This window comes from Panulirus ornatus, chromosome 37 (assembly GCF_036320965.1).
Source record: "Panulirus ornatus isolate Po-2019 chromosome 37, ASM3632096v1, whole genome shotgun sequence".
Classification (NCBI taxonomy): Eukaryota; Metazoa; Arthropoda; class Malacostraca; order Decapoda; family Palinuridae; genus Panulirus; species Panulirus ornatus.
Window position 1 is genome coordinate 29117904 of NC_092260.1, and position 12536 is coordinate 29130439.

General features: G+C 42.2%; 1 protein-coding gene across 3 annotated transcripts in view; it reads right to left on the reverse strand.

Moving 5' to 3' along the window:
• Positions 1–12143, reverse strand: part of LOC139760666 (uncharacterized) — a 231972-nt gene extending 219829 nt beyond the window's left edge. For 2 of the 3 annotated variants that reach the window (XM_071684167.1, XM_071684162.1), the window contains exons 1-2: positions 12039–12143; positions 11335–11521 (exon numbers count right to left, since the gene is read on the reverse strand). The gene's annotated coding sequence lies outside the window, so the exon portion shown is untranslated. Of the gene's footprint in view, positions 1–11334; positions 11677–12038 lie in introns of those variants that run through there. The other variant, XM_071684163.1, reaches the window with a different exon arrangement.
• Positions 12144–12536: the final 393 nt, after the last annotated feature.

Below are 12536 nucleotides of genomic sequence, written 5' to 3' on the forward strand. Positions count from 1 at the left end.
AGAGGCTTCCAATGTTTCACATTACTGAAGAATCAAAACTCATGCGTTTAATATGTGGGTTAACTTTGGGCCATTTCTGGTGAAACGAATATATAGTAACCTTCCTTATGGCAACTACCGACACTGGACTTCAATCTTTTAAGTATGGTTAGAAATGAAAGAATTTTACCAAACAGAATATTTTATTTCTTACGGAAGAAAATGGTATTCAGTTCTCATTATGCAAATGAGTCCATGGTTGTCGTTACCGACAGACAGGAGTATACAAGCCTCTCGCGAAATAAATATCTTAAAATCGTCTGTACTGCAGCGACCCGAGCCCCAGCAGCGTCACCTATGAAGATTATGGACTGATGGAATCGTCCATGTTGGTTCACCACTGTAGCAGATAACCCGAGTTTCTGCCTTTCAAAGTAACATAAAATGTTCGGCACAGATGATTAAATTTCTGATATATTTTTTTCCAGATATATGGGGTTCCAAATTTTGATCACGTAAATATTTTTTCCTATCAACTCAAGGAAAGAAATCATAATACAAATATTTGAGAAAATCGTAAATTCTTCATAAAATATTCCGGGCTAATTTATGTTTGAAAGTTATAATTTCCAGCACTGCTACAAGGACTTACTTTCAAATTTCTTAAGTTACATGCAAGTAATCAGTAATAATCAAAACCTGATAAAGATACAAGAGATGTGATGTAAGGTGTGTTTACTGTAAACATGTCTTAGAAAATGAGTTTGTGACGTAATCTCTGGAGGCAGCCAATCACAGTCACGGGTTCGCAAGAATTCTAAGATACGAGTTTTGTCACGTAGGTGTTTCTGCCGGGCTTTGTGTGGGTGCATATGCACCGTGAAGTAATCACAGGAGCTGTCAGCTGAGTATGTGTGCAGCGGTTACATATCCGGACCACAACCTCAAGTAGACTGACTCATTACAGGAATGACACAGACCTCCTCCCCTGGATCATATACTGCGGCAGACGAGCCTTAGAACGTACTTCACTGTAAACCAAACGTAAAAGTGTTCACAGGAAATACGCATAGTTGACAAAGGAGGCTATAAGAAAAGAAGGGTGTTACGCAAACTGTTTAGTGATTGCGTAAATACAAAGATGAGGAGGCTCATGTGTATTCAGTTGCTCATTGTTGATTCCCAGAATGGTTGGGATGGGACTGTACCGATTGGGATGCGCTCGATATCGTTGAGGTGCTGAACTGCAACTCGGGGACGAGGGATCTCTGGTGGCAAACGATAACGACGGCGAGAATGGTGCGGGAGCTTCTTTGTGAACAGTCAGATAAGATCCAGGTGATGGATGGTGACTGTCGGGAGGACTAGTGTGTTGAGCGCCTCTCGACTGTCGGTGTATGAGACTTGCATACCCTATTGTGTACCTTTCCTAATAGCCCTTATTGGATGGTATAAAGTGAGGAGACCAGCTACAGGAGATACGTTAGGTCTGAGAAGAAAGTTCTCAACATGTTTTGTTTAGGCGGCGGGAGGTCCAAAATGTGTGCGTCTGCGTTTAACTTTCCACGTTCTGTTCACCTGCATATTCAGTAACCTTACCCAGCGTTTATACTGTTTACCTTTCATCACGCTTTCTCCTCAACACCTCCAGAATCTTACTTATGAACACGACCAGCATCTCACACTCCCTCGTCAACACCTACCTGATCCTATCTGTGGACAAGGCCAGCCGCGAGACCTGACAGCTTCCTCAAACCATCAGCATCAATGTACTGTGTATGACATGTATGTGAATGGCATGAGGAACACTAACCACTTGGGGCAAATCGCTGGACATATCCCACAGGGAGGTCCCCCTAATTCTTTCATGGTATAAGATACACACTAACCTGCAGGAGGTCCGCAGCCTTGCGGGCTACCACCACCAACAAGTCGGTGGATCAACGGACCTATTAGTAGTGTAACGCTCAAGACACCTGTTACTAGTTAACACTCAAGACAACTTGTTACTACTGTAACGCTCAAGAGAGGTTACTAATGTAACGCTTAAGGGTCGCAGGTAACCAGGATAACTTGAAACCCCTGCAGGTAGGATCCAACCAACAATGTTACAAGATAACTTGGCAATTCTGGCTGTGTATCGGGTGTTGTTCAACAATATAGTAAAATTACGGTTCAGGGTAAAATGTTCCAATTAATGTCAAACAGTTGAACACACTGCGAATTAAGGCAATATGCCGCAAACTGTTGCACTACACAATGAAATATTCAAAATACAGTAAAACTGGTTACAATATACGGCGGATGCAGTTACACTGTATCGGAAACCTCCATTATATTGTATTCCAAATACTAGTTGGATATTCCGCGCAACCTGCACAGTGAACAGCCAGCGGCAGCAATATACCACAAAACTGACACATGTGACAAAAATATAAATGTAATATCCATGAGGCAACAGCCGGGTACATGAGTCCCGGTACACGCCTGCTGGAAGCTGTACCCAGCCTGTGCTGTGCCTCTCCAGACAGAGCGCTGGGCACAGCTGCCGCCGGCCGTGTCCTAGGACCTCTCTCTGCCCTGCACACACACACACACACACACACACACACACACACACACAAACAAACATACATACACACACGATGCCTTGCACGACACACGGACGCAATCAAGTGTGGTGAGGCATGTCAACCTTAGCTTCACAGTCCTGGTGTGTGTGGTAAGTGCGTTATTTACTACATTATACCTGGTGTGTATATATATATATATATATATATATATATATATATATATATATATATATATATATATATATTTCCCTGGGGACAGGGGAGAAAGAATACTTCCCACGTATTCCCTGCGTGTCGTAGAAGGCGACTAAAAGGGAAGGGAGCGGGGGGCTGGAAATCCTCCCCTCTCAGTTTTTTTTTCAATTTTCCAAAAGAAGGAACAGAGAAGGGGGCCAGGTCAGGATGTTCCCTCAAAGGTCCAGTCCTCTGTTCTTAACGCTACCTTGCTAACGCGGGAAATGGCGAATAGTATAAAAAATATATATATATATATATATATATATATATATATATATATATATATATACACCAGGTAAAACTATTACGTGAAGAAGAATCATGTCAGGTGAAGCGGTGCAGGTAAGAGCGGGAGGCTGGGCCACGTGATCTCCTGCGGGAAAAAATCAGCAAATATTACAAAACTTCGACGACGTGGAAAAATGGCGGACGCGGCGGCGGGAGGCAGCGGGAGGCGGTGCGGTGCGGTGCGGTGCGGTGCGGTACGGTGCGGTGCAGACGCAACACCGCAGGACAGCCCACACGTGATGACTACCTGCAGGTTTCCGAAGAGACTGTGACGACGATAACACTGACAAGGTTTTCTATACCAAACGAGAGGGAGGAACAGGCCGCTAGGGTAAGCATGGGAGAGGAAGTGTAAGGAGGCAGGTGAGGAAGCATCTCCTCAGCAAAAGTTGTGGCCCGGTGGAACATGCTGAGCCAAGAGCAAGTATATGCCGCCGCCAGTGTAAAACTGAAGTGACGAATTTGACATTGAGACTCTGGGGAACAAGAGGCGGGACCCCACCACTGTAAACCTCCTTCCTTGTATCATCAATACACAGGTAATAACACACTTTGTAAAATTCGAAAGTTTACACTGATAAGATACAAGTGTAAAAGGTGTATGGCTCCCCTCCATACGTACAAACAGGTAACTGACACACACACACACACACACACACACACACACACACACACACAATCACACACACCTGTGCTTCTCTCGTCTAACTGTAATAGAGGCTGGCTAAGTTAGCAACATTTTCGTTATGTACTTACCTATTTACACCAAATATTCTCCCACACACTGACACTCTCAGACTTCCGTCGGGAAGTTTAAATGGTATTCTACGTTATGTAAACTAAGTAATCAGTAGATCAGTGTACAAGTACGGTAGATATTATGAGTAATTCACTCCAAATAAACATAGAGAAGTGAACATTGGAAACTGAGAGTAATATGCAAATGAACTTTTGGATAAAAATGTAGTATTGCCAGCTCGGCGAGGAGAGCGCCGGGACGGGGGCTTCCTCCGCCGCTGTGGTGGTGGTGTATGTTTTGGCTCGGCCACGATGAAAAGGCCGGAAGCTTATTAATTTTGCTCCGTGTGGTCAGCATCTGATTCAGACGTCTCGCCCACTCTTTTCAAACGCTAATGCCGCTCAAATTACCGACACGCGCCAAGTAAGCCGAGGTTTTCATATCAACCAGGCCTTCCTTCCCAAACCCCTCGTCCGCTGGGATACAGCACGCCTTAATTGGCCGCTTTATTAGTTTTTCTTCCGAGGGCGCGACCCTTGGGCGTGAGGGAGGGCCAGTCCTCTGACCTAACCCCCAGATTAGTGTTAGCTAACGACTGTGTAATGGCCCTTAAACTCGGACTTTCTGATAATGTCAAGTCACGACACACTGAAGGTGCCGATTACTTTACACCTGCTGACTGACATGCGAAGATATGTGGTTAATGTGTGTGTGTGTGTGTGTGTGTGTGTGTGTGTGTGTGTGTGTGTGTGTGTGTAAGAATTGTGAGAGGAGGATCACATACCACTAAACCACCACTGATAATCGGTTTAAATATCTACAATTGACACATCACATCCTACAAACAAAACCCAAGAGCGACTCACTGGAGAGAAGGTTACGCAAGTTGTTCTAGAGAGCAGAGCCCCAAGACTGACCCCAACTCCAGCCATGACCACCAGGGGACTTGTATACAGACGCCACAGAATGTGACGTTAACACATCTCTTGTATGCGATCAGTAGCCCACAAGGCATTACCATATCCTCTAGCCTTCACTCCCTCCCGCCAACCCCCAAGCACGACAGTGCGACACCTTAGATACGACGGTACGTACATTCCTTACGTACGCTGGCCGCCTTCCAGGTGATTATCCCCAAGGATTGTACCGTGAAGCTCAATGGCCGTACCGCCGAGCTCAGTGGCCGTACAGTCGTTCTCCTTAAGAGTCGTAGTGTCGTGCTCAATGGCCGTAACGTCGTGCTGGAGGGGTGAAACAAGGCGAGCGCCCATCACAGCAGGACGGGTCATGGCCCTGCCTGATCCATCCCTAGACCACTACACACGGTGGTGGCTGGCACAAGACCTGCGACACCCACCGTACGATCCTCGATATCATCACCGTGGAAGGCGCCGATCTGGGTCTGTGATAAGTACCCTTCAGCAGTAAGCCTTCCGGGCCCCCCTCGCACACCTACGCTTCCTCAGCTCTGTGTTTTCACTGAATCAGTCGCTTGATATTTAAGCACCAGACTCACAGCCACGAGTCACTTGCCGTCCATGCCACACCCTGTCTTCTACGTCATCTTGATCTGAGGTACAACCATCAACGGTACAATAGACGACTGTAAAGTTATTGATTTTTATTTAACTTTCTGCCACTAACGGATGATAAATATTTCTCGTGACGGCCGTGCTCACAGAGCGAGAGGCAGCGCAAAAAGAATTAGAAAGGCTACAAAGGGTTTCTGTCAGACAGACTCCAGTGGTCTGATCATCAACATTAGATGTTACAAAATAGATTAATTACATATGTTTACAGTCTCTCCATAATGTACAGCCGCGCGATGCATAATCCAGATACAATCTCAAAGTTTCGTGTACTTTGTCATTAACAACATGTTGTGCCATCTCTTGTTCGGACTCTTTAAAATGTTTAACTTTCTAACATTCTACGATAATGAACCTAACATTAACAGAGCAGCGACAATTTTGACTGATCTTTATTTTCTCCATACAAGTTTTACCCGATGTATTCCAGTATCATGGAGAACAGATCTGCAGTCTTCTACCTCTTCTACACGCCTTGAATATATCCTTTAGTTCTTTCGTGATAACAGTTTCAAAATGTTTATTCAACGGACCAATACTGTGTCAACAGCCTCTTTAGTTTATATAAATTTTGTTCCGTCATCAGTTTTATCATATCGTCGGAGAAAAGATGTAAAAGACAACACACAAGAAGTCTGACATTAAACCCTCACACTTTCCGTGTGTTACGTGAACCGCTGTTCCTGCGCCTGGCTCATACATTCAGAAAACACAAGTTCGACCTGGGCCACTTTAACGTTACACAGTTGGCAATGTCTACACCAAGACGTAATTCTTCAAACCACAAAACTGAGTGTTCTATGAAAAAGGAAAAAATATTCAAGAAAGCATATTCGTAAGATAAAAAATTACCGGCCTCTTGAATGGAAATCTAGAGTAAGATAACGCAGATGTTACACTCTGGAAAGATATCATCAGGAGTGCTTAACGTTTCGGCTCCGATGCCATCCTGTTGTGGTTCATCTACCTATCCTGTCCGTCCATTATCTCCACTCCTGACCATCTCTGTCAACCTTCATATCCTCACTACTGTGTCAACCATCACCAACAACCATCGTATCTCCCGACCATCTCCGGCAACCTAACTCATCTTTACTACTGTGGCGACCGTCCCTACAACCATCAAATCAAGACAAAAATAAGATTATACACACCTCACGTAGTTATCTGGCCGAGCTCAATGGCGGGCAGTTAGCAACACCTCCGTCAACGGCTTTCAGTCTTGCATCTCATTTGCATGTCATTACGGCGGAGTCTATGGGGAAAGAAAGCCGACGGGAATCAACAAACAGGACAACGGGTGAAGTTACTTACACGGTGGATTAGTGGTATGGTCACAGGCCTTACAGGTCCTGGAGGCTGCTCTCAACAGAGCACGGCGGCCTCTGCTCTGTTAAGGAGATGAACTTAAGTCACGTGACCTGGACACAAGTTTATCTTTACTGACATTACCTTCAGTCGCCATTCAGATCTATTTCATCTTCTATATATCGTGTGTAGTTCTCTGCTGCGGGATGTACACTTCATACTCTCCTTTTCATATAAATATACATATATATATATATATATATATATATATATATATATATATATATATATATATATATATATATATATATACACATATATATATATATATATATATATATATATATATATATATATATATATATATATATATATATATATATATATTATCCCTGGGGATAGGGGAGAAAGAATACTTCCCACGTATTCCCTGCATGTTGTAGATGGCGACTAAAAGGGGAGGGAGCGGGTGGCTGGAAATCTTCCCCTCTCGTTTTTTTTTTTTTATTTTCCAAAAGAAGGAACAGAGAAGGGGGCCAGGTGAGGATATTCCCTCAAAGGCCCAGTCCTCTGTTCCTAACGCTACCTTGCTAATGCAGGAAATGGCGAATAGTATGAAAGAAAAAAAGATATATATATATATATATATATATATATATATATATATATATATATATATATACATATATATATATATATATATATATATATATATATATATATATATATATATATATATATATATGTATATTTACATATGTATGTATGAGAGACGGACAGATACGTTATAAAGTAACAAATCAAGATAAATCAATCAATCAATCCAACATCGTGACTAGCACCACAATAAGGAATTTGTGATCTTCCATAAACGGAACATCTTGACACTATGACCTCCCAGGCTGAGGCAAAAACTGCGGATCTTCAAAGCTTTACTTTCCCATCTGTAAAAACGACCATCCATCACTTCCTGCAAGAAAGATAATTGATCGCTTAATCTCAACTTTGTTGCTGGAGAGGCAGTGATAAGAGCCGTCGAGTGTCCACGCATATCACTGAATCTCCAAAAATGCTGAAGACTGCAACTAGGTGGTGCGTTCTCCTCGCCAGTCATGTCGTATGTGTATCGGTTGGCTCTTCAAAGTGTCTTGCTTCGATCCTTCACTCCAATAACTCACGAACATCCCTGTGTTGTACGAAAAAAAAAAAAATCCAACAGTTGTAAGTAAAGAAAGAGATATAAGAAAAAAATCTAGATCCTGTAATCAGAGTTCCACGTACCAGAAGTCCATCCAGGTCCCAACGCCATTTTTCTCACGTCAAAGATTCAATAACGAAACTCGGCAAACTTGGCCGGAGATCGCTTGTTTAGCAGCGGTCTCCTGGGGGTTTCTGTTAACCTACAGAAAAAAATATACGAGGCATAACTTGCGCCAGGATCAATCATAAGTTCTGGCTCGAGTCTTAACAGTCCAAGAGAGACAGCTCCTACCTCATCTCTCCTTACCAACAGTCACATGGAGTGGAGTGGGGGGGAGAGGGAATATATATATATATATATATATATATATATATATATATATATATATATATATATATATATATATACAACACTTGACTTCAAGCTCACACACAGAGAAGTACTCCATCATTGAATCAACACTAACCCATGTGTACACACAAACGTCGCTTTCAAAGACAAGAATTCGACAAAAAAGAAAGATACAGGAGAAAAAAAAAAAAAAAAAAGTGATTCATGAAGGCATAAGCTTTCCTGGCCTCTCCAAGCGAACGGGCAAAAAATGTCCCGTCTGTATGGCCACATGCGCACGCCACGAGAAGGGGATGGACGGGAAAAAATAAAAGAGGAAAAATAGAAATACAAACACCCAGCAGGACAGATGTAGGAGTGATGAGAGGAGGCTATTATAGGACGGCGTGGCAGGCGCCCGGGAGGGAGGGAGAGAGAGAAAGACTTACAAAGAGTAAATGCTGGTTCACATGATGCCCTCAGAAAGACAGCAAGAGCAACAAGCACACACACACACACACACACACACACACACACACACACTTCCATCAACCGTCACCACCCTTGGTAGGCAGCGCGGGTTTGAGGCAGGTGACCTAGCATGTGCTTCCTGCCGCCCACACATTTGGTTCTGATTTTAACGCAGGTCTTTTTATCGCACGACGGTTGCTTGATCATGCCAATATATATATATATATATATATATATATATATATATATATATATATATATATATATATGTGTGTGTGTGTGTGTGTGTGTGTGTATTGTCCTATGATCCCTTTTCAAGAGCACCTGTAGGTCCAAGGCTGCGCCAATATGATGCACACACAATACGCATCTACTGCATACACTCAGCTATCATTCCTCTGATATTCTCCTCTCAAACACTAGACGATTAACGATTTGTCTTGTCCATCTGTTCCTCAGTCTACCTCTCCTCCTCGTACTTTCAACATTACTAAGCCACATTAGACTAACCTCAGCCGTACGATTTATGGCAATAACTTCTTCGAAGGCTTCCAATGTTCTCTTCTAAAGATTACCCAACGCCATAAAAGTTTCTCACACTAGTAAAGTATCAAAACTGAAACATGACTAAGCAAGGTATCCGCTGTCATTGTTCTATGCATTATCCTTAACAGTTGAGATCTCGCAAAACTAACACATCATGCAATAAAACTGGGACAAGCGCCTCAGATACAAGTTTCTAACACAAACGTATATTCTAACCTTAATCAGAGCTCTCAGGGCATCACATGCTGAGATCCATTTATTCTACTACAATAAATGCACTAATACAACAGAGCACCATTTCCACTTCCTTCCTGAATTTACTTCAAACTAAATATAAAAAATGAAATTCCTCCATCCAGTCCGATATCTTACTGCAACCGCCCATTACCTCTAATAGCGAGAAACTTTTTCTTCATATATATATATATATATATATATATATATATATATATATATATATATATATATATATATATATATATATATATATATTCTTTTCTTTCAAACTATTCGCCATTTCCCGCATTAGCAAGGTAGCGTTAAGAACAAAGGACTGGGCCTCTGAGGGAATATCCTCACCTGGCCCCCTTCTCTGTTCCTTCTTTTGGAAAATTAGAAAAAAAACAAGAGGGGAGGATTTCCAGCCCCCCGCTCCCTCCCCTTTCAGTCGCCTTCTACGACACGCAGGGAATACGTGGGAAGTATTCTTTCTCCCCTATCCCCAGGGATATATATATATATATATATATATATATATATATATATATATATATATATATATATATATATATATATATATATATATCATGAAGGGAAACTGTAAGTATGTGGGTGCACGCGCGAGATCGTGTTAAGTTAGGATGGGTGATATCCTACAGGTATATGTGCATCATAACAAACTAATTACAAATAAACTAATCATGGTTTAAAGACTGAAAACAACAAGGGGACTTACCAAGTCACCGTACAGAGTGTTTACATAACACATTAGTATGGTGCATACTGTCAAGGAAACACATCTGACGTGTCAAGAAGTCGGTGTGATGGTAATGACTAAACACAAAGTTTATGTTTGTAACGTCAGCGAGCCATCCTCTGATACACGAGGGAAAAAGATATACTATGACAGTGACATAAAGCATGCAGTTATATATTACAACCCTAGGAAAGTAAGCCAATCATAACTAGCCTTGCTGGTTCTACAACCTAACCTATGCAGTTTACTACTCAATCACCATTTGCGAAAGTACCTTCAAGTCCAGATTCAGTCACCGTAAACAAGCCTATCATCATCATGGTAAAACTAGTTATACAATAAACTACCCATCACAGTTACTTTCTGACAAGTAAAAAAATCCACTATGGCAGCGGTGGCTGTGCACAGTGCCAACCTGTCACCAACGCCAGACGACCTGCTGCAGCCCACGACAGGTATCAACACAATTTTCAACTAACCATTTTCACTTTATTCATATTGCGCCCCCGTGGCGAGTGTAATTGCTCAATGAACTGGCGAGTGCATGTAATATGAGCTGCCACATGGTGCATGCTGATGGAGCGGCTCACATGGCACGGAATACAAATAAACTTGAAGCCTCGGTCATAACATGATTCAAATTATTCAACACTACATAGCAAAGTTACGGTTAACACTTCGCTATGAAATTTCATCAATATTTTCAACTTGCAAATGCTATGTTTAATTATCATACTTCATGAACTTACAGCATTAAGGGAAAGTAGTAAACTAGAATATATATATATATATATATATATATATATATATATATATATATATATATATATATACATACCTTCATGAGTTCGCTATATCTCGCGTCATGAGTAAACAAGTATTAACGAACAGTGACAACTGGATACTATAACTGCTACTTTAACAAGAAACGTAATCATGGCATGTAATAAACACACAAAGAAATACTTAACAGTTTATGCAGGACTACTAACGTCATCAGGGTAGCAATAAAAGGATATAAACCAGTGTATCAGGCCATAAAAACTTCCCTAGTCATGCAACCGCACAAAAACCAGGCAACGGGCGGCTGACCTTACCTTGTTCGTTGGTGAAGATGCCTCTCCCGGCCCACAGCCTATCACATTCTACCCTCACTCTCGTTCTTAACCGATCAAACGTTTGTTCCCCCACGTTCCTCTAAACACAATTCATGACACAGTATTTTGTAACGCGCACTTTATCGTCCATGTCCTTCACTTCATAATTCTCCTTCACCACCACAACCTACGAAGGACAACATTAACGACGTGAAATACACATTCGTAAACAATACTCAAGTCATTTTTTCAGTGTTCATGCGACACTTTTTTCTCCTCGAGTCACTGTTCACAAGTTAGAAAAAAACTTTGAGCAAGGCGATACATCATCGTTCACGGGCGTGTTCAATACATAGCGTAACTGTTTAGAAATTAGTTTAATTCTAAGCCTGATAGTGTTTGGAGTGACGGGAGGGCTATGGCAAGGCATGGTGCTTGATGAGAGCATTTACCGATGTAGTAACGCATGCATTCGCCCAGTGCATTCTTGCGCGCCGGGCGAATGGCAATGTTTACATCATCGCTTCCTGCCTCATCACCTGCAAGCTCGATAAACATCTAATTCAAAACTAGGCGCGTGAAAAACGCGCATGAATTTATATATATATATATATATATATATATATATATATATATATATATATATATATATAGGGTGTGTGTTTGGCGGTGTGAATATGGAAGGTGAGTGCGTGTGAGAGTACCTGGCGAGTGGTGGCAGCGGTGAGGATGGAGGAGGCCCGGACTGTGCCTCGCTCGATCACCTACTGAGCTCATGTGCTGCCTGCCTGCCTGCCCGTGCTGGTGGCGGCGGCCGTGTGTGTGTCCCGCGCGCTTCGCCTCGCCACGCCGCTCACAGCTGACTCCCTCCCACCCACGGACCAGTCCCTCCCAACCACCTACCCAGCCACTACACTGTTTACTCACAACACTACCGTTTTCAACATTGGTGTTTTTCGGTGGGGCTATTTTTTCTTTTTTTTTTTTTTGCCAAGTGTGGCATCTGTGTATATCCAATTGTTTTAATTTTACTTTATTGTTGTGAAACCACGGGTTTGATTGTCAGGACAGATTGTTACTAGTGAAAATCAATTGTGCAGTTTTTTAGCGGACAATTGTTACAGCTCTCTCTCTCTCTCTCTCTCTCTCTCTCTCTCTCTCTCTCTCTCTCTCTCTCCTTCGCCACCACTACATTGGCTGTC